This window comes from Chrysemys picta, chromosome 2, assembly GCF_011386835.1.
Source record: "Chrysemys picta bellii isolate R12L10 chromosome 2, ASM1138683v2, whole genome shotgun sequence".
Lineage (NCBI taxonomy): Eukaryota > Metazoa > Chordata > Testudines > Emydidae > Chrysemys > Chrysemys picta.
The window spans coordinates 194,385,136-194,408,628 of record NC_088792.1 but is presented as its reverse complement, the minus strand read 5'-3'; the positions used below and the strand labels follow the sequence as shown (position 1 = coordinate 194,408,628).

At 41.2% G+C, this 23,493-nt stretch overlaps 1 long non-coding RNA gene across 3 annotated transcripts in view; it reads right to left on the bottom strand.

Annotated features, from left to right (window-relative positions):
- Positions 1 to 2,358: 2,358 nt before the first annotated feature.
- Positions 2,359 to 23,493, bottom strand: part of LOC101941604 (uncharacterized) — a 184,677-nt gene continuing 163,542 nt past the window's right edge. For 2 of the 3 annotated variants that reach the window (XR_010598809.1, XR_010598812.1), the window contains 2 exons: positions 8,289 to 8,566; positions 2,359 to 5,447 (listed from right to left, as the gene is read on the bottom strand). This is a non-coding gene — a long non-coding RNA (uncharacterized LOC101941604). Of the gene's footprint in view, positions 5,448 to 8,288; positions 8,567 to 9,707; positions 9,823 to 23,493 lie in introns of all 3 variants that reach the window. The other variant, XR_010598811.1, reaches the window with a different exon arrangement.

Genomic DNA, 23,493 nt, shown 5'->3' with positions numbered 1-23,493 from the left:
CACTCTTCTTGGAAAAGGCCCACAAAATAGCCATTATGCCCCTCAGCATCTATTCTGGAACGATATGGATCTGTCAACATCAACAAGACCCAAATGATGCAATGCAGTCAATATTAATTTTCAGAGTCATCAGCGAAAACCACCTCCAGGGAAGTTTTATTTCTATCAGAGAACAGGATTTAGAAGTTGGTGGCCATGAGATACAATGACATTTGTTCTCCAGTCATATCTATCAGGGCTCGGGTTTTTTGGATCAGAACAAAAGGTTTCTTCACTGACATACTATTATGCATAGATGCCATGAATTTTCTGCAGAAATTTTCTTGATTTCACAGGACACACCATCCGTGTCTTTTCTTTTCCCGTTGCCAAGGGGTACACAGAATGCCACACTGTGTTGGAATTGGAGAGGGTAGGTTGAGAAAATCTATGCCAGATTCAAGAACAGGGAACAATTTCATCCTAGGCTAATGGTGGGGGTGGGGACAGATCTCCAACACAGTATCCATTGGCTCAGGTTCAGAGCAATTAGATAGTCCCTAAGAGCTGCAACTCTAATCCTGATCAACCAAGATGTATTGGTGGTGTCTTGCAACACTTCAGAAGTGACTTATCAGCAAGAAAGAAGGTACCAGATGTTCCAACTGGCTATGGATGTCTAATATTTTCTGTTCCTGGGCAAAAGCGAGGAAGGGAAAAAAAAACCTCAGTTTTACTTTAACCACCACAAAGAAAGCTAGTTGAAAAAGCAAAGGATAAATCTGGGAGATGAAGTCTGCAACCTAAGGTCTTCAAGTGGAGAGGTGAGCCCTGGGTCATGCACCTATCAGTGGACCTACTTGCATCCACAGCCCAGCAAAGAAACCAAAGTATTATTCCATATTAAGAGATTCATTGGCTGTACCTACAAACTTGCACTTTCTTCCATGGCCAAAAGCATAACTCTTCTTCTGTTCGGTGTTCTCAAGGAGACAACACACACATAAGGGGGTACAAAGAAAAAAAAAAAACAGAAGTGAGCCAACTAGCTCCACAATATCCAGGGAGGTCCTGGTTCTCATATCCAAAGCAGGTGGCAACCATCACTCACTTATGCCTCCTCTACAAAAAAAGAATGCTCCTAAGGAAAAAAAAATCTGCACCCAAGCTCAGAAAAATTTAACCAAGTTACATGATATGTGAAAGGTACTAATTAAAATAATTTTTACAGACCTGTCCTCGCTTACAGACAACCCCCGAACCTAAAGCAAATACTCACCAGCAACCACACATCACTGAACAAAACCACTAACCCAGGAACCTATCCTTGTAACAAACCCCGATGCCAACTCTGTCCACATATCTATTCCAGTGACATCATCATAGGACCTAATCACATCAGCCATACCATCAGGGGCTAGTTCACCTGCACATCTACCAATGTGATATATGCCATCATGTGCCAGCAATGCCCCTCTGCCATGTACATTGGCCAAACCGGACAGTCTCTACGCAAAAGAATTAATGGACACAAATCTGACATCAGGAATCAAAATACTCAAAAACCAGTGGGAGAACACTTTAACCTGTCTGGTCATTCAGTGACAGACCTGCGGGTGGCTATATTACAACAGAAAAACTTCAAAAACAGACTCCAACGAGAAACTGCTGAGCTAGAATTGATATGCAAATTAGACACAATCAACTCCGGTTTGAATAAAGACTGGGAATGGCTGAGCCATTACAAACATTGAATCTATCTCCCCTTGTAAGTATTCTCACACTTGTTATCTAACTGTCTGTACTGAGCTAGCTTGATTATCACTTCAAAAGTTTGTTTTCTCTTAATTAATTGGCCTCTCAGAGGTGGTAAGACAACTCCCACCTGTTTATGCTCTCTGTCTGTGTGTGTATATATATCTCCTCAATATATGTTCCATTCTATATGCATCCGAAGAAGTGGGCTGTAGTCCACGAAAGCTTATGCTCTAATAAATTTGTTAGTCTCTAAGGTGCCACAAGTCCTCCTGTTCTTCTTTTTGCGGATACAGACTAACACGGCTGCTACTCTGAAACTTTTAATTAAAATAAGAGATTCAGCTATGTTCATAACACATTTTTGTGTTGTTTTGAGAAGGGAATTTATGAACAGGGCATCTATAAAGAGCCTATGTGAATGGCATAGTGTTAAGTTATTTTTTCTGGGTGTTCTTACACTAAAATCTTAATGTTGGTCTAAAACCTCAGACTCTAAAATCCAAGCGGTACCTATTTCCAACTGTCAGAGATAGCAAGCAGGCATCCAGAAGCAAGAAAAATTCTTAGAGCTGCCATGTTTCTCAAATCTGCACCACTGAGACCACCTTGCTTTTGTATTAAATGCTCTGCCTATGTATCTTTTTGATCCCTTGTCAGAAGTGCCCTGTAAGGAGTTGGTGTGGTTCCCCACCGCTCTGGAGAGGGATAAGCTCTGCTGGACACCAGAGTGGGCGGAGCCAGAGCACTACAAGCCCACCCCCCAAGAGGGTCAGGTGCCGGACAGGAAGCATAAGAGCCTAATCCCAGAACTCACTCAAGAGGCAGACGCTGGAGAGGCCAGATGCCTCTGGCCCAGCTCCCACTGGGGAGACTCCAGCAACCAGTGGCAGACTTGGAGACTGGCCCGACCGGCCGATATTTGATGTGGATCAGTGTGTTGGAGAGTTGCCAAGCCTACCCATGTCAGCTACCTAGAAGAGTTGCTGAACTTACCCCTCGCCAGTTACCCAGAGGATCCAATGGTGATTGACCACCCTGAGGACACTACCTTCCCCTCTGGAGATACCTGGGTCGAGTTGGGCTGCAACACTGCCAGAACCCATGTCAGTGTGTTGCGACGGGATCCCCACTGACACAGTAGCGGGCCTTTGGCCACTGTTAGGGCCCCAGGCTGGGATGCAGTGGAGTGGGCGGGCCTGTCCTCAGTCTCTCCCCCCCCCCTCAACTCATGGATGGGAGTCTTCCCCTCTCCCAGGCCTCTTGGAGCCTGAAGTCTGGGTGTGCTATTTACCTGTTTGCTCAGCTCTGCCTGAGGGTCTGAGCCTTAGACTCACTGCTGCTGTACCTATATAAACTGCTGCTCAGCCCCTGCCCAAGGGCTTGAGCTGTGATTCATTGCTGCCCCACCCTGACCCAGGGCGTGGGCTATTAATTGCTAACTGTTACCTGTTTACTCAGCCCCTGCCGGACGGCTTGATCCAGGACTCCTGTGACATGACTGATTCCCCAGAGGCCAGTGCAGGGACTAAGGGAGGTGGTGTGGTTCCCTGCCACCCCGCAGAGGGACAAGCCATGACGAACCCTCTCTACACGCCCATAGATTTTCTGTCTTTAGAGGTTGTCACTTCAGCAATGAGTATTTTGGGAGGTTCTTAAGAGGGAACAACAGTACTGCATCTCTCATGAGGGCAAAGTTGTGTTATGCTATAACACAGCCTTTATTCCTAAAATAAAAGCTGGTTACAAGAAATTGTTTTCTTTTCCACCTCTGCCTACTCCCTGGTAAAATGCCTTTGGGGAAAAAACTGCCACACACAACTGTCAAAGTCTTGATCTCAATAGAGCTCTACAAATCAACATTGAATGCTGTATCTAATTCAGAAAATCTCTAGCTGTGGCCTATATTGCCAACATAAGTTAAAAAACAAAAACACAACCACACACCTCACCTTGCTCCTGTGCCTTCATTTTACATGTGGCTAACTTGGAATATTTAATAAGTTTTTAAAGGTGCCCTTTTCCCCCCCACAAACATTGGTGCACTTTCATTCAGAGCCATGGAAGCCTTCTGGCCTGAAGGATCATATCCAACCTACAAAAAAGAGATGTAGCGTGGCCACCTGCTCATGTTTTCCACACTTTGAATTATCTATAATTCAAATTCCACCACAACGATGCAGAGGAGCACTCTCTCCCTGTCCCCCTTGATAGTTGTGGTGGAATCTGAAGTTGCTTACAGTAGGAAGTGTTGATATGAATGTTTGTGCTATCTGATAACCTCTGAATAAAACTTTAGTGCCAAAACTGCTGCATAGAGCTATCTTGATCTGACTGGCTGGGTCTTCAGGACTGTACCATGATTGATAGATCTGTTTTCTGCCTCCAAGGAGCTGCAAGCAGGAGCTGCAGACTTTCCCCACTTGAAGAAAGAAAATTTTAAAGGCAAAGAGAATTTTACTCCCTAGATTTATTTTCATGGGTGAAGAAGCTGGAAGGATAGAATATTGGGGACAGCAATAGTGTAGCATTCTAACTGAGGCACCTGGACCCTGCACAGATGGGAAATGGTTAAAAATAATCAATCTAAATAACAAAAGGAACTTGCTAGATGAGTATCTTTGACATCTAATTGCATGTCATTTGCTTATTTACTTTGTAAATTCTTTGGTGTGAAGATAGTTCTGTGTGTTTATACAGCACCTAGCACGAGAGGATCATGATCCTACTGTGGCCTTTGGACACAACCATAATATAAATAATAAAAACAAACAAAAGAATAAAATAAACGATATCAAATTGCAGATGCACATGTTGCCAAATTCAACTGCTGGCCGAGCTAAAGAAGCCATATAGTAAATTATTCTGAACCCTATCCTGGTCCTAATCTCTCCACTCCTAATTTTATTTTAGGCACAGAGCTCTGCTAACCACTATTTTCATTTAAAAATTAAATATGCTGCATAAATATTTGGCAGCTATACCGGTAGCTAAGATTATATCTTACCACAGTGATCACAGTTATTAATTGATCAATCATTTTGCTCTAAAAATAAGTATGGTTCAGGATATTCTATGCCTCCAAGGATATTAAATGCAATTTTTTGTCAATCATCTGTTAATAAAGATTTCTTTAAGTAATCTCTAGGAATCGAAAATGTAATGTCCAACAGCAGTTATGCAACTCTCCAGCTAAAGCAAAAAGGAAATATTAATTGACGATGCTTTATTTTAATCTGAACTTCTGGAGAACTTCAGTCTAGAAGAGAAGAAAACCCAAGCATTGCAGTGCCAATACAACAAACCAAGTGTATACTGTAGTAGGTAGATCTGACAGGCACCTGTCTTTTAAGTTTTACAGAGCTATACTAGAAGAAAGTCTAAGTTGATTTACTGATACCACTGACTTTTCATTCACTCATAGAGCCAAAGGTAGGCTGGGAGCATAATGTAAAAAAAAATCTCATTCTGTGGGCAAGTTAGTGATAGAAAAGCAAAGGATGTGTTATCTGATTCATAAAAATCTACAGAATCATAATTCCACCCTCTGTAACGAGGCAGGGGGACTCACTGCCCTTCTCCTCCAGTCCAAAGCTGCAGGTCCTCCGCCTGGTGGAAGTTGTGATAATACAATGTCATCAGAAATGTGTCAAGTTGGGTATCATTCTAGAGCCCTTTCTCCCACAAACACAATGGTTCCAAACATGACAAACCTAGAAAAAATAAGTAGATATATATTTGAGAAAATATTTAAAGATCAACTTTTTAAAAAAAAAATTATGCTTTAACGCAGGGGTGAATTGCTTACATAAAAAAAGACATTGAACTTTGGCAATCCTTGGAAGTTAGTCTTGACTTGTAGAACTGAAAACATTCATTTATTCAAGTCATCATCAGTATCATCACTGTTTAAGGCACCACTGCTAGACATGTTGTCTCTCTGATCCTTGGCCACCAACCATGTTGGTTGTCCTGAAATGGTGCGGTACAGTATGTCCTTGGATGTTCAGATCATTTAAAGGATAAATCTCTCTCTTAATCGGAGGCTGTATTCAATGATTTTTTGCCTCTGGAGTGCATCCTACTTTTGCACAATAACCAAATGTGGGCAAGGTTAGTGAATGTAAAACTTTTCTACAGTTGATGTAACCACAGGTGCCAGCTTCCAACTTGCCCCAGGGATGTTCAGCCCCAAGCCCCACCCCCACTCCACCCCTTCTCCCAAGCCCCCACCCTGACTCCTCCTCTTCCCAGCCCTGCCCACTCCACCCTTTGCCCCAAAGCCCCACCCCTGGCCTGTCCCTGCTCCTCCCCCTCCCTACTAGTGCCTCTTGCATGACATGGAACAGCTAATCTGCAGTGGCTGGGAGGGAGGGAGGGAGAGGGAAGTTGATCCTGTGGGTGCTCCCGCTCTGGGGCTGGATATGGCAAGATAGATTCAAGTACCCAAGTGATTGTGACTCCATACTTAGGCTTATATAATGCCTGAGGAGTTTATAGGGATGTTTGGTTGGTAAAATCCAAGTATAGAGCTCACAACAAATTTAGGGTTTGTGCCCTGAGGTAAGTCTGCTCTGAGGTTGATGCTCTTGAGTCACTGCAGCCAACTTTACAGACTGGTCCCCATTAATACGCTCCTGATAGCAGACCATAAGAGCATCATAAGCATCAAATATACCCTTCATATCTTCAATAAAGTTTAAGTTATTGTCAGGACAAAATATAAACCGACCTTTGACCAGGTCTGGGGAAAATGTACAAACCCTTTGTTCAGTTCCATGCGGTGAAGAACCTCGTTTGCAACTGCAGTCTCCAAGTGAAGTACTTTGCTATAGTCATTGGAGGAATCAATGCTGTGCATAAGCTGCGTGATGAGTTTGCTACAGGGTTTGGAATGAATCGTTAAACCAACAGCTACTTGTAGTGGCAAATTACACATATGCCACACAGTGTTGCATGTGTGTTGGAAACCTGCCTCTTTCTCAAGCACTTGTACGTGAGCCTTTGCAATACAGTGGCAGCTTTGCTCCACTTGCTCAGTGTCATACTTGCTGGTGCTGAAGTCACTGTGACCACTGATGCAACACTTACAGTAGTAGTACAGGTCACGCTGAATTTTATTTTTGGCATCAGCTATGAATCCCTGAAACTCTCACGTAGTGAAGCACAAAATGCCTTTCTGTAAAAATTTAGCAGCTGCAAACAGAGTCTTCATACTACTGATGACCCAGCGCTTTCTTCCACTTTTGATAGTACCGTGTCTTTTACAGCTTTTTAGAGTATGTTCTGTGATTAAGTTCCGCAGATAAGATTGCTAAAAACTCTGTCCATATCCAACAGTTCATCTTCAATACATGCTTTAAGAACCTTTCTGCTAAGCATTTTTCCTCTTCAATTCTATTCAAAGCACATATTTCTCTATACTTAGCCTCTGTATTGCCCATTGCTACCACTTTCCCATCCATTAGCGTCTTTGAGAGGCAATTTATGAACTCCAGCTGAGTTGCACAGTTTGCAGTAGTAAAATCAGTATTTGTTTCTGTTGCTGTTACATTTTTGACGCAACACATTACATACTTTTTTGGTGTAGCACTCTATGTGACACACAATGTCAATAGGCCTGAGCATTTTTTGGGTCAGTGTGTAAGCAAAAGCCTAATGGGAAGAAATTGTCTCAAGTAAAACTGTACTCCATTTTGCTTATTTTGCTTTATACTCCATGTTGCTGGCTTTGAATTAATAAGAAGAAATTGTAGCCTTGAATTAGTAAGAAGAAATAGTTCTGAATTTATTCTTTCCTTCTAAAAACAATCATTAACACAATCAGTATAGAAGTTTTATGGCTGTAATTGCCTTATTTACTGTTTGGTGTGAGTGAAGAATGTATGGTAATTAACTGAGAAAGGACAGCTAGGCCAGATGGTCAAGAAGGGAGTGGAAGAGTCGAGAGGCACCGACTTTCACCCAGATGGCAGATTGATGACCCTAAAGCAAAGGCAGACACACCAAGGACAAGATAAAGAGTGGAGCTAGAGGGATGAGATAAACAGCTGCAGATAACTCCCAGTAACAACCCAAATTATGCTGATTGGAGCAACCTTGAACAGCTCCCTTGGAACACCGCAAGGTCCAGAGACTTGTATGGGAACTTATTACTATAAAAAAAGGTGTATTGCCTTGGGACTTTGGGTTCGTTCTGCATCAACATCGGAGCTTGAAACACATTCGACAGAGGCCCAGCTCCCCGCCCTCGTGTGCAGTTTCAGCTGGCCACTGGAACTGACCAAGCAATACTAAGGACTGGTAACTATAAAATCCAGCTGCAGAACCTTTTGGGGTGCGTGGGTGTGGATGTGTGTGTATGGAAGCATGCTGATTTTAACGCTTAAATTGTACTCTCAATAAATGCGGCGTATTGCCTTATCCCCTTTAAAAGAATTCATGTGCTTCTTATAAGCATAATAAGTTCACCCACTTATCTTTACTTTTTGTGCAATGTTCTCGCTAAGAATGACTGCTTCATACAGTTTTTCATGTGTTGAAACTGTGCTTACCAGATGCCTTCTGGCTTACCGCCGACGAAGCATGTCTTCTTCTTGAAACACATGCCATGAGAACTAGTGTAAGGAGAGTCTCACCCACAGCTGGCACTTGGCCCAGTATCTTCAACTTTTTCATGATGAGAGATGTACTTCCTCCTCTCCAACCTTGCCAAATTCAGTTCACTTATAGCATGTAAGGTGCCACCGAGCATTGTGTTTGACCAGATCCTCTTTGGTGGTATTCTCCAAAGATCCTGCTACTAGTTGGTACTCAGACTCCCCACTGATGCCTAAAAGTGATCAAGACCAAAGTAAGAACAAGGATTCTGTAATACATTATATTATGTAATGCATGTTATATAAAAATGTAATGAGTGAAATTTTATTGGTGATTACAAACAAACAAACAAAAGGTTTTCTACCAAAGTGAAAGTGTTCATTTGTCAACACTTTCATTTTTGTTGTTGGGGAAAAAAATGTGAGTTTTGTTTTACTTAAAAAAAGAAAAAGAAAGAAAAAAATGGAAAAGCCCACAAAAATGCTACAGTAAATGAAACTCTTGTTTCATTTGAATGTTTGCAGAAAAACACATAGCATTGCTCAACCAGTTCTAGTGAGGCTATTACAGTAAAAATTAATTTTAGGCCCGATCCTGTGGAAACACACACAACTGTTCCACTTCAGAGCTCCAATGAATGTAAGCCCTGGCTACCAGTGGATTCAACTTACTCCTGAGGATTCCAGCATTAATAGTGAGGTTCTGGGGTCTGCCTCTAATCGGTGCAGCATAAAACTCGTAGATCAGAGGGAGAGGGAGCTAAGGTGTCTTTAAGCCATTATTGCACCCTCTCCATTCTGGACCATTCCACATAATTTAAATAGCCCCAAGGGCTCTGTCAGTTACAACAGCCACTCTCTGGCTGCCTAAGTGCAGCAGAATCTCTGCCTTCCTATGTTCCGTGGACCTGCAATGCCTCTTCTGTTCCCAGCACACCGGCTACACCAGGGCTTGCAAGGGGATCTTCAGAAGACAGCCTGCAGCTGCTTTACTGAGTTCTTGGGATAATTCTCTGCCAGATGGATCCAGAGCTTTCCAGGCCCCATTACTACCCTGTTTCCCCGAAAATAAGACATCCTCCGAAAATAAGGCCTACTTACAGTTTTGCCTCTCGTTGTAATATAAGGCATCCCCCCGATAATAAGACCTCCCCGATAATAAGGCATCCACCGATAATAAGGCATTTTTCATTTCTGAAAAATAAGACATCCCCTGAAAATAAGACCTAGCGCATCTTTGGGAGCAAAAATTAATATAAGACACTGTCTTATTTTCGGGGAAACAGGGTATGCTCAGGCCCTTTTACCTGCTGCAAAGGGGCTGGAATGGAAGTGAGAATCTCACTCACGGAGGGAGGCTGGCAGCAATCTCACCTAATAATCTTGCTGCAGCAAAGCTTGGTCCAACGTGTCACCTCTGCTTACTTGTCTGGTTTCTACCAGTTGAGAAGTCTGGCTGGATGGTATTTATAACAAACTCTGGTGTCGCCTGCAATAGGAACAGAAGATTAAGAAGCCATCACTGGCAAAAACATTCATTCTGTTTTGCTCTGCACGTTGTGTAGTCATTTATGCATACAAACATAGGGCTAGGTTCACAGAAAGAAGTAAGTGCCTAAATCCCAGGATCAGGCCCTACGGGGATTCACAAAGCCCCCATTCAGCTGCCACTGAACCCTGTGGATACCTAAACTCACTCGGTACCTTAATGTCTGCAGTAAAAATGTCATAGGCACCTTTGTTTCTTTTTCTGTGCATGTGCACTGGAGCCCCATGCCACAATCTGGGGGAAGATAGGCATTCCTCCACCTAACTTGTGTGTGGGACCTGATCCAGTAAGTTTTGTTCAGAGCTCACAAACCCCATGGACCCCCATAGGGATCTTAAACAAAATCACCGGCGGTGGGTGGAATGTGGAAGAATTGTCACTTTTAGCCCAGTAATTAGGATACTCCTATGGGACCTCCACATGAGGGAGGGAAGGGTTTTGAAGAGGAATCTGGTGCCTCTCAAGTGAGCATGCTAGCCCCTGGGCTGCAGGATATTGTGACATGGGCCTCCCCCAGTCTCTCCTGTTCAAGCAGTTCATCTGTGGATTTATAATTTTAAAGTTCTTTGGTGCAGGAGGACTGGATCTTCTACATGCATGCTATAGCCACCAGGCTACAAAGTCATTCTCAGGCTTGCACAGCTCTCTCTCTGGTCCAGTGTTGAAGCCGTTTCACTTTAGGTAAGTAATGCACGAATCTCTGGGGCAGAGAGAGAACAAGCATGAGAATGACACTGTAGCCTGGGAGTGAGTGCGCTCCCCTGGGCAGTGAGAGTTAGATGTAGTGACAGTCAGCGTTTGCCGTATTTAAGTTCCTTTGGGAATCTAGCCTAGTAAGGCTCATTTTCACGTTTTCAGAGTAGCAGCCGTGTTAGTCTGTATCCGCAAAAAGAAGAACAGGAGTACTTGTGGCACCTTAGAGACTAACAAATTTATTAGAGCATAAGCTTTCATGGACTACAGCCCACTTCTTCGGATATGCATCCGAAGAAGTGGGCTGTAGTCCACGAAAGCTTATGCTCTAATAAATTTGTTAGTCTCTAAGGTGCCACAAGTACTCCTGTTCTTCTTTTCATGTTTTCATCAGCTTCCCAGAGATTGTCAACCTCTCCTTTCTCCATGCCCATGCCTATAATAGAAATCATGGGTATCATTATCGATGTGGTACAACAAAGCATGTCATGGCAATAATAGGCCTAATATATAAAAACTATAATCTGGGATGTCATTTCTGGTTCATTTATTGACCATGCTTTCTGCTATGGAATATTTGAGTTGTCCCAGTGTTCAAAAATACATGTTCTAATACAATGAGCAACATAACATGCAGGGGCAGCTCTATGTATTTTGCCGCCCCTAGCATGGCAGTGAGGCAGCCTTCGGTGGCATGCCTGCAGGAAGTCTGCTGGTAAAGCGGATTCGGCAGCATGCCTGCGGGAGGTCTGCCGGTCCTGCACCTTCGGCGTACCCACCGCCGAAGCCGTGGGACCGGCGGACCTCCCGCAGGCATGCCACCGAAGGCAGCCTGACTGCCGCCTTCACGGCAACCGGCAGGCCACCCCCCGCAGCTTGCCGCCCCAGGCACACACTTGGTGCGCTGGTGTCTGGAGCCGCCCCTGATAACATGTCATGTCTCATTACTACTCTTCTCTTTCTGTAATTTGAAGGAAACTGTTCAAACTGCAACATTTTTCATTGTGCTAGAGGGTGACCAGGGCCTAACACAATCAGGCACGGGAGATGAGGGAAGTGAGGCCTCACCCTATTGGCTACTGCAACCATATTACACCTGCTCAGATCCTGGCTCTGCGTACAGGGGGAAGCATGGGCTATGTACCAGATAACACCTGATTGCATTTAAGCTCCCTTTATTCTGCTAGAGCAGATTGTGTAAATGAAAATGAGGTCCAGTATGTCCATTAGCTTATCCATTGTAACTGTACATAATATTTACCACATCCTTACATAGGAGACAGATGTAGAATTTAAATACAGTGGGCTAACTCCCCTATTATTTATACCAGGCTAAATCAGGAATGCCACCAATGAAGTCAGTGGATTGTCACTGATGTAAGTGAGAGAAGATTCAGGACCAGTATATCTAGAATTTATCTCACTCTTACACATATTTAAAATTCAGGACAGCTTTAATGTCATCACATGGGTGGTGAATGTTATAATGACTTTCAATTCCAGGTCTTAAACTTGGCTGTTCTTTAAAATATATATATGTGACTTGAAAGTTCAGGATCTACGTTACACAATTCAGCACTAAGCCTAGGGCAGATAAACCATATAATATACACACTCATGGCCACACTTCTGATGTAGTTTATTCCAGTGTAAAGCTACAGTAACTCACTGGAGTTAATCCAGTCACACCAATACAAATGAAATCCGGCTGCTGCCTGAAATAGCTGTAATATCTATTCTTGGGGCTATCCAGTCAAGGCAATGAGGCTGCCCAAGTGGAGCTGAGAGAAGCACTGGGCCCCTTTGCTACAATATGCAGATTCTGTGGAGGAGGGGCGCTCTTGGTTATTTAAACCTCCTCTGAGCATTCTCCACTTCTGCTTCCCTGATGAATGCAACAGCCAGAACATCAGATGAAAGTGATTGCTCTGACAGAGACAGCTTGTATCTAAAAATATTTTGCTTCTTGAGTATGATTAAATGACAGACTGAACAAAGGGATGACTTGAAAATTGTTTATCAATATTTCTCTAACAGAGACAGCTTGTATTTATAAATATTTAGTATCTTGGGTGAAATATGAGCATGACTAGAAAACAACTTGAGTTGTATACACAATATTAGACAATAAACTAATTACAAGAGAATTATAATCAATTATTTGACTGAAATACTCTGAGTTTTCAATAGCGACATTACCTAAATGAGTTTTGACATGTGATTTATTGAATTTGTTAATGGCAAACATATAGTTTATGTTTTTAGTAGGACAAAAAATAGTCTTTTGGATACTGTGATTCCCTAAACTCTTGAAATGCTTCATTTATTCTCAGAGTGTAAATGTATGCAGATCAGCCATGACTGCTTAGGTGAATGAAATACTAAAAATGTTTAACAAACCTACTGGATCATTCTGGAAATAAACTGTAAAATGTTCAACAGGGTTGTCTTCTGTTTCTTCCCTTTAAATCTTTCTTTTTGAGCTCTCATATCAACTTCAGTGATGAGATGCATGGATATTATGGGTTAACTCCTTGTCTTGCCGAAGATAATGGCAAAACTTCCATTCCCTGGAACAGGAAAGGCCCACTGTTTAGTTTAAAATGGAAAATAAAAAAATGCCTAGAGGAGGTAAGGCCTGTTCCTTAGCATTCTTGGTGGCCATACCTGTAGCTATGAATGGTTATGTAAGCCAATCTTCATTACTCCAATTTCTTGATAATGAAATAAGGAGAATGACACTTTCTCTGTAATAGAGTTCTTTGAGAAAAGCATACTATGAAAGGATGGATAAGGTAGCTCAATCATGAAAGGGCGATTTACACCTAATTTCTAGAGGATTCGGTTAACATTTTGTGATGGAGTTGACAATGAGGTGTTATGTTTTCATGTAAATGATCTCCAGAGCCCAGCAGCATTTTAACAGGACAAATCATTTGGATCCATTGAAACATTGGGCTACCTCTATCCATTGTGTCACCTGTGTTGGCTCCATCATGGACCAGAGGTTTTAAGGGACCCTATTAAACCTTTCACAAAATATAGAGTTCCCACTGAAATAATATAAACATTACACAAATAAACGTTTGCATCTAACCTGAAGATGTCAACAAAAGTGTATACGCAAATTGCAGGTGCCTGATGTCAAGCTGCATCTGTGGTGGTTGGGTTGGAGTTCTTTTTGAGAAAAAGTTAATCAGAGTGAATGAATGCTTTGCAATTTCCATGGCCATCTGATATTTTCACAGATTATTAGGGAATTCTCAAGTAAAGAAATCTTTTTAAACAAACAATATTGCCTTAAATGGTTTTAATTCATCATTGCTGTTTTTCAAACTTCAAACATCAAGGACCTGATACTAAATACTAGAGCAGGGGTTCTCAAACTGGAGGGCGGGACCCTCAGGGGATCGTGAGATTATTACATGTGGGTGTCGCGAGCGGTCAGCCTCGACCCCAAGCCCCACTTTCCCTCCAGCATTTATAATGGTGTTAAATATATTTTAAAAGTGTTTTTAATTTATAAGGAAGGTAACATTCAGACATTGCTATGTGAAGGGGGTCACTGATATAAAAATTTGAGAACCACTGGATTAGAGCAACTCAAAACTCACTTTTCTCTACTGTGGGAAATTCTAAATATTTTGAAGTTACCTTTCATATCAAATTGGAAGAAAAAGTTGAAATTTCAAAGTTGCCCATGAAACAAAATTTTTGTTTCAGAAATATTGAAGGAGCATTATCAAAATGTCTCATTTCAATGACTGACCTTAGCAAAATAAAATATGTCAAAGTGCTTCATTTTGACTATCATAGGATATAAAAGTAAAAATTGAAATATTATAAATTATAATATAAAGTCAGAATGAAGCACTTTGACCTTATTAAAAAAGAAAGTTCTTTAATAATTTGTCATTGAAAATTTGAAAATTGCTCGATATGTTCCAAGAAATGTCAATTTTGTCAAATCAGCATTTTCCAACTGAAAATTGTTCCATCAAAAAATTTTCAACCAGCTCTACTAAATACCATTCACCAGTTTAAATCAGTATAACTCCACTGATGGCAAAGGAAATCCTCCAGTGAAACAGAGTGGAGATCAAGTTTTTAGTGGCAGGATAAGACTCATTCTCATCTGTGATCTAAATGGAACCGTATATTAGCCAGTTAGACAAGAGCCTTACCTGCAGAATCAAAGACAGTGGAGACATAATTGCGTTACGTTTCTATATCCTACTCTACACACAACTTTTACTGGAGTCTTACACAGAAGAGTCCTCTACAAAGATTCTGTTTTGTATTATTTATAGTCAAAACTTTGGACTAATTGCAGCAATGGCAGACACATCTATCACTGTAAGCACAGATAGTCAGGCAGGACCATGACTATGCTGCCAGAAAATCCTATTTTTGACTACATTCGATACTCAGAAATGGGGTCAAAGTCTATTCTCAGTTGCACTGGTGTAAATTTGTCATATCCAGATTTACATTGGTACAAGAATGGAATCTAGCCTTTCATCGGTCAGTCTCTTACATGCAAACTGATTTATTTGGCTTGAACATTGATCAAAGTGGCATAGAATAGCTTAATTTGATTCTGTACAATATACAATTTACTAGACCCTATCCACCAACTGAAGTAGCAGTAGTATGGAAAGGTTGAACAACACTAAAACAAATTTTGCCTCTTATCACGTTCGGTGTCCTCTAACAGCAGTGCCCACTTGGTCCCCCCTATCAATTTGTACTAGAGCACAAACAGAGTAGGGAATATGGGGAAGGGGGGGGGGGTGTTGAAGGCATTAGTTGCTGTCCAAAAGACAGGATGGAACTTAGCTACTGTAAGAAAACAAGCCCAGGGAGCCAAGATAACAGAATTTGAAATATTAATAAACCTGATAGACAAAATTCATCTGTAGTGCAATTCTTTTGAAGTTTTTGAAGGAAACTGTTTGGCCCAATGTCCTCCCCCTTCCCTCACACCCCAGTGATGCGTCACCTGGATACGAAATCAATCTCTCTTCACTTATGTCCTAGATGAATGGGGTAGAAAGGAACAGCATAGGAGATGAATCAACTTATCCATAAGTCATGGATAAATGCAGATTGTGACCATCATGAGACAAATCCTAAAAATATCTATGACTGATGTTGACAGAAACAAGCTGTGATTATTTCAAGGAATATTGGTTATAACCGCATTGTTAGCTTCTTTTAGGTTTTTCTCCTGTGTCTTGTTGCTGTTCTTTTAACACATAACCAGACCAATATTTACTATTGCAATGTAAACTTCCAGATTAGTATAGGACCTGGGGAAAGTGTCTTCAATTTCAACAGTTAGAATTTGGTGTTAATGAAGGAGAGGACATATTTGTATATGGGCCAAAATGCACCTCCATTGTTGACTCATGTATCAGGTTCAGTAACACACCTCTAACGTACCAACATTCCAACAGCACTACTTTCAGTAACTACACACAGAGCCTGATTTTGATCCCATTTAAGCTGGTTTTAAGTTGATGCACATCCACTGCCTTAAAGGAACTGACTTTAGTGTAAGTGTGATCAGGAGTAGGCCTACAGAATGCAGCAGATTCCAGTGAACAGGTACAATACATGCTTCCATTTTAAAAATTAAAGATTAGTAGTCATTTAATGGGCAATCTTATGTTATGTTAGATCCCGAAGTAGAAACTGAAGTTGTGAGATCCCCAGCAAGTGTACCCCGAGGTAGCTTCACTGTCTTCAAGGAAGCCATGTCAATTTACACCAACTAAAGATCAAGGTATAATTGTGATCAAGAAATTAATTATTTGAGCTTTGTTGCCAGTAAATTGTGTTGTGGGAAAAATCACCTAATTTTGTAAATCATATTACGAGCGCTATTTCTATAGAATTTGGTGCTTTTTTCTGGACTTCCTGTAAACTGTTAGCCAAACAAAAATCTGTACTTTCTCAGGGCATGTTTAAAAACCATCCTGTACAGTATATTCATCCCATGGCACACCTTTACATAATAAACTACATTTCATCAGTAGTTTTACTATGTTGAAGCCATGAGTTATAAAAGTTTTACATCCTTATGAGAGAGAATAAGTGTCACTTCAAATAATAAAAGGATTACTGCAGAGTCAACTCTAATATAATCTTCTTTCTGCTGGATAAAAAAAAAAGTTCTCATTCATTAAACGAATGAAAGTAACACTGTTCTCTCATACAAACACTGCAAAAAAAAATTTTTTAAACTTAAGAAAAACTGAAATCAAGGTCAGATTTTGGTCTGTTCAGACCAGAATCTAACAAGCCAGTGCCATAATGTTTTTCTACAAGTACTGTAGAGGTCATGGAAGTTTTGTTCCTCCCTTTACTCTGTATCACAATTCTATTCTATAATTCCAGAAGCTACCCTGCCTTTCAAACAGCTCATTAGATGGCACTTGGCTTGCTGCCAGCATTAGCAAGCCAAGAGAGCTGTCACTAAATGCCACTCTGAGTAAGTTTCAGAGTAACAGCCGTGTTAGTCTGTATCCGCAAAAAGAAGAACAGGAGTACTTGTGGCACCTTAGAGACTAACAAATTTATTAGAGCATAAGCTTTCGTGGACTACAGCCCACTTCTTCGGATGCATTACTCATTGCATCCGAAGAAGTGGGCTGTAGTCCACGAAAGCTTATGCTCTAATAAATTTGTTAGTCTCTAAGGTGCCACAAGTACTCCTGTTACTCTGAGTAAGGCCACTCAGGGATTAAAGACCGGCACAATGACCACTGCTGGCCTGGGTCGGGTGGCTCAGGCTGCGGGGCTAACTATTGCTGTGAAGATGTTTGAGCTCTGGCTGGAGCTTGAGCTCTGGGACCTTCCACCCTCTCAGGGTCCTAGAGCTCAGGCTCCAGCCCGAGTGTCTACACAGCAATTTTTCAGCCCTGGAGTCCAAGCCCCATGAGCCCACATCAGCTGAACCAGGCCAGCTGTGAGGTCTTTATCCCTGTGTAGCCAAACCCTTTGAGGACAGAAAAATAATCCCATCTATAGTATCTTTCACCTGAGCATTTTAGTGGTATGAAAACGTTAATTAAACCTCATAAAATTCTTGTGAGATAGGGAGTATTCTGTACACTTTATAAACTGGGACATACAGATGTTAAAGGCCCTGATCCTGGAACACTTGTACACATGCTTAACTTTAGACACATGACTGATACAATTGAATTAAATGAATTAATTGGGTCTACTCACGTGCATAAGTGTTCACAGGTCTAAGCGACTTGCCTAATGTAACACAGCAAATCTCTGACCATGAGACCACATGGAAGTCTTCTGTTTATTAAACAACAAAACAAAAAACAACTAGATATTACCAAGCTGTTGAAATCAAATTGTTCCATGGCATTGCATTGCTCTCCAGTACTGTAGCTATGGCTGTGAATGACTAACAGATCTATCCTGCCTAGGAATTAAGAGATTAATTCATGTAACAAGACCTAACTAAACAAACTACAATATAGAAACTGTAAAATATTAAAATGTTGCAATGTTTCCTGAATAACTCTGCTACAGCAAATATGTAAAAACTTGTCTAGAGCAGTAAGTGTGTGAGAGAGACACAGGAGAGAGTGAATTCATTTCCACATTATTCTGATGTAATTGACACTACTTCATTCCTCTAATCAAAGTTATGGAAGTCCACAAGGCTGAATCTCATCATCCCCCAGCTAGGCATCATCCCCCACCTTCTCCCTCACCTCTTTGGAAATGAGTATGTCCTCAGTCACTGATAAATTAAAGTATAATTAAATCTTGCTTAAAATGTTAATTTTCTTCAAGGAAAAGGGCATGAACAAGAGGATCACACCTCATTACTTATCAATGCAGAAAGCTCATAAACAGAACATTAAACACAATTTAATACATTTAGAAAGTCTCAGTTCTGGAGTACTAAAAGAAAAACCCCACCAAGATATATACAAAAGATGGAGTACTTCCATTAACTCTATTTGTTTCAATAAATGGAGATTATAGAGTGACCTTTACTTCAGCTACCTCGATTTCCCCATTTTTAATCATTATGCAAGCTTTGGTAGAAATTGTTGCTGACACTTTGCTCCTCGGGGGGCAATTAGGAGAGAAGTGAATTCACTAGAAAGTCAGCAAATCTTTTCACTTTACTACCTAAAATGACAGGAAAGAGCCCAGCTTTGTTGGACTGTCATAATACTCATCTATGGCTAAATCAGACAGAATCCAGATAATCCCAGTGTGCGATGCAATTACATAAACCTGTCTGAATTAAACATCCCAGGGAAGAAAAGCTAATAGTATAAAATAAATTCAGACACATTACAAAATACAGCAACAGGTTTCCAAGATGAATTCTGAAGCACTATATTGAAAAACCTCTCTACTCCTGCCCTAAAACACAATATTATATAATAATTTGAGCAACTACTAATACTGATAGTTTAAGGAAGGGACCCAATTACCCTGAGCAGTAGCATTAATACTTTTACACCGAAGTTTTCCAAAAAGGCTCTAATCCAGATTTATTGGGTGTGGGTAGATCACTGCATCTGTATAGAGTCAGTTGCAGGGGCTGAAAATTGTGGGCACAATTCTGCCCACACACTGCTACCTGTGCAAGCACAAAACCCAGATGCACACATCTAATATTGTTCAAAGTGAGCCTATATTAATTAGGCAGTAATAAAATGATATTATCCCATAGTCCCGAATATGTACCTAATGCCTTAACATAGGTTTGATATATGGTAAACTTCACAAAAGATGAAGACTTTTTTTTATATTCTCTCATTAACTTCATAACCCTGCGTGAGGTGGAAGTTTGGCCTGCCATCTTGTCATACCAGAAACACAGACTTTTATTGGGAGGGAGCTGTAATATGCCCGCATTTGTGCTCACACGATACCCAGGAACGCTAATGTAGTGGAAGGGCCCTCCGTCTCTTCTTCTGCAAGGGGTACCCCCAAATGTTTTGCCAGGCCACCTGAATCATTGTAGTGTGAACAGAGCTGCCTCGTGGGTATGAAAGATGATGTATTACTTGAGATTCCCTTGGAGTGATGTTGGGGACTGAACTCAGGGGGGAACCGTTAGGTTCCCTATAGGCAATTGATAATTATTATTTTTTTACCTTACATGTGTGTTATTCCCCGAAAAGAGGATCCAAAATCCCAAAGTTAACCTCCCTCCCACCAAATATGCCACATGCGCTTTATTAGTGTAATGCTATAGGAAACCATGAACACCTTAAGCCTAACTGGCAATGGTGCCTGTGCCCATTGGACCACCCCAGCTTGCCCCCCTACCCACCTGTATTCTGCACTTCATGACCTGCTTCAGCCAAGCCAAACTTGTGGTTGGCACTCCACCCACTCCCCCTCCCTCTCCCAATGCCTTTGATCTGATCTAACACTGAGCAATCACACTAGCTGACTCACCCTCTCTGTGAGCAGCTCCTACCCGGAATGAGCCTGTCCCTCTCCAGGGAAGTGGGGAGCTTCCCCCACCTTCTCCCTGCTCTCACCTTCCTGTGATCATGTGGAGCCTTGCTGCCATCATGCCTGGATCCTCTGCTGCCTGGCCTGCTGCATGGAGAAATGGGTTTCCAATGCCAGAGCTTGCACCTTTAAAACCTTTCACCCTTACATTCCAGGGGTGAGTCAGTGCTGCAAAGCTGACCAACACCATCTTTTTTGCAGCAGTTTCTGACCTTGTTCCCCCCCACCCTGACCCACTACTGCCTTCCTCCAGCAAGCCTGGACAATGCCCCCCCCGCTTTTAGTGCAAGGTGATCATTGGGTTCAAATCTAGGACCCAGGTCACTGGTGTGCTCTTTCTGCTTTTATGCAGCTCTGGCGATCCAAAGCAACCATCAACCCAGCTAACCAGACAATTGTGTCCGACTGCACTGGTGAAATCTGGCCCAAATTCTACAAAAAGCAACATTAAGGTTTTCCTGTACTGTGGTTGTGAGCCGTTCCATACATTTACCAACCACCAGTCTATTCCTACTAATGCATATGGAGAACATGGCAACTATTGCTACATCAGCGGAAGTACACATAGTAAGAAAAGGACCACATTGCTCTGTTATAGAAGCCATGAGACACCAATCTTTATGCAGAAGCTGTGTTCTGTGAAACTCAATGGTCTCCCTCCATTGGTCTCCTGGCTTGCAGATCTAAGTGTACATTAAGCCATAATTAGACTATAAATGTTCTAATTTTAGCTCCAGTAATAGTAGTAATGGAAATCTACCTCATATTTCTGTGACTGGGATTATAGCTTTCTAAGTAAGTGATTTATGAGGAAATTGCATTTTCTGTGAAATGTACATGGGAATCTACACTAATAGGGCTGAGATGTGTTCCATAAAATAGAAAGGATTCAGAATAGAGAAACCAAAACAGCAAGATTAAATAACTAAGTATGCTTTGTTACATGATGTCTGGGGAGATCTGATAAGTCTATAAACATCTGAAAACTGGGGACAACCAAGCTAGAAGAGGGGATTGTTCAGGGTGGACTAAGGGAGTATCATGAGTATGGGTTTTAATGAAGAAAATGAAAATTCATGCTGAATATCAAAACACGTTCTCTTACTGTGAGCTCTATAAGGTTGTAGAATAGTCCCCCAAGGAAATAGTTAGAGCCACAGCACTTCAGTGATTTGGAAACTAACCTGGCAAAAGACACTTGTACTGTCAGAAACAATCTTACATTGGCAAGGTAATAGACTAAATAATCAAATGGGTCTTTTTTCCCCTCTAATTTCTATGAACACTTTTACAGTGGACAGGATTGCAAACCTAATGGAGGTCTGACTATTGCTTCTAGAGCTCATAAACCCAGAGCTTTCCAGGGTGCTGAAAAGCCAATTTATGGACAATTTAAATACTAAACATTTAAAAGGTTCTAGGATTAAGTTAGCAGAAAGTACCCCAGATGTCTTTTGTAAAATCACTTTTACTTGTAGTACTATTTGTTCATATAATTGAAACTAAACTAAACTAAACATGCTCTCTCATGTTGTTTTCTCAACAATAATTGGGAAAATTAGTAATAAGGAGCTTTGAGGATTTTTTTTTAAATGATAAAGAGTAATCAGTGAAGTTAAATATGAAATAACAGGAATAAGAAGTTAAACTGGAAATACTCACCTATAGCATTAGACTTGCTTTCTGAGCCTGAGATTGTGTTTGTCTGCCTATAGATTTGTCTTTGCAAAAATGTGCATTTACTTATGTTGTTCTACACACAAGCTAATACCACAAGATAGGATTTTTCAAATACTTAATGAGTGCTGGTATGAAACAAAAATGTGCGCTTATATTTGTATTCAGTATTAATAAAAATACTGCCACACAATCAAGTAATGAACATTTATAAATGCAAGATATGTTCTCATAACCCAATACTTAGACCCTCCCAGGGTGGCTTGATATGTATAACAGTAATAACCAACTGTTTGATATGAGGTGTGGCCAGGGCTGACTCCAGGCAAGCAAGCAGGTGCTTTGGGCAGCCAACGGAAAGGGGCGGCACATCCGGCTCTTCGACGGCAGATCCCTCAGTCCCTCTCGGAGGGAAGGACCTGCCGCTGAATTGCCACTGAAGAATGAAGCGGTGGCCGTTGAGCTGCCGCTGATGGCGGGTGAGTTTTTTTTGCCGCTTGGGGTGGCAAAAACGCTAGAGCTGGCCCTGGGTGTGGCACAATATTGTAATATAGAACTGAAGGTCCTGATTCAATTTTCAGTTGAAATCAGTGGAAGTACACAATTGTAAAACTGGTATAAAAGAGTAATTAAGAATGGTGAATCAGGCCTGTAGGTTAGCTTTGATTTTTGTTTTTAAAAACATGCTTTTCCTTACACACAGAACCAGAAAAGTATGCAGACACAGAATGCATTTCACTTGCATTCAAAATTCACTTTGTCAGCTTGTTACATGTAGTAACACAAACAAGGATCATATTATCAACCACCACCAGTATACACTGGAATGCTCCATACTTAGTTTTACATCTAACAATTAGCCTAGAAGATTTAATCCATAGCAGCTAAATTTAGTGAATCATATTCTGCTCTTAATTACAACAGCGTAAATCCAGAATAATTCCATTGATTTAATTGGAACTACTCTGAAATTATAACAGTCTATAATGACTACCTCAGCAAGTGCCACCTCCAATTCACACATTACACAGAGTTTTCACTCCTAAGCAATAAAACATCAGCTTTGGAAGGCTCCTGTTCTTGGAGCAACTCTGACAACTAATGAACAAGATGATTATCTGTTTGCTGTTTTTAATAATGGCAGCGATCTATGCAGGCTCACTCCTGCTGATTACAGGCATTTTGCCTGAGTGATCTGGGATTAACACTTTTTGGTGCCATTGTTCTTACATGAACACAAAATACCATTATACACATACCAGCATAAGTTAACTGCTCAGTGCTCCTTTTTGTTTAGTTAACAGCAGTTCCACTCTACATTGCCACAGAAAACATAAGCAAGCTTGTTTGACTGACAGCCTGCAAGTTTTTATATACTTAAGGAGAAAGAAAGAGGCTACAGACCAAACTCATTAATGCCTTAAAGGTACAGGTCCCTGTTTCCAAAATCTGTACTTAAACATTAGCTGGAGACTCAAGAGGAACTAAAAAACATGTCGGTGTGGATGAATGTTAATTATCTTTTGTTATAGCATCATATAAATAAACCTAAGTAGCCTTAAATATTAGAAAAGTAAAGTCTGGAAGACTGATTCTTCTCTCATTTACACTGACACTGGTGTAAATCCCATGATGTCAGTGGAACTATTCCTGATTTACTCTAGCATAATGATGGGCAGGTTTACAGAGCACAAAAAAGGTAATGGGTGAAAATAGCAGTGA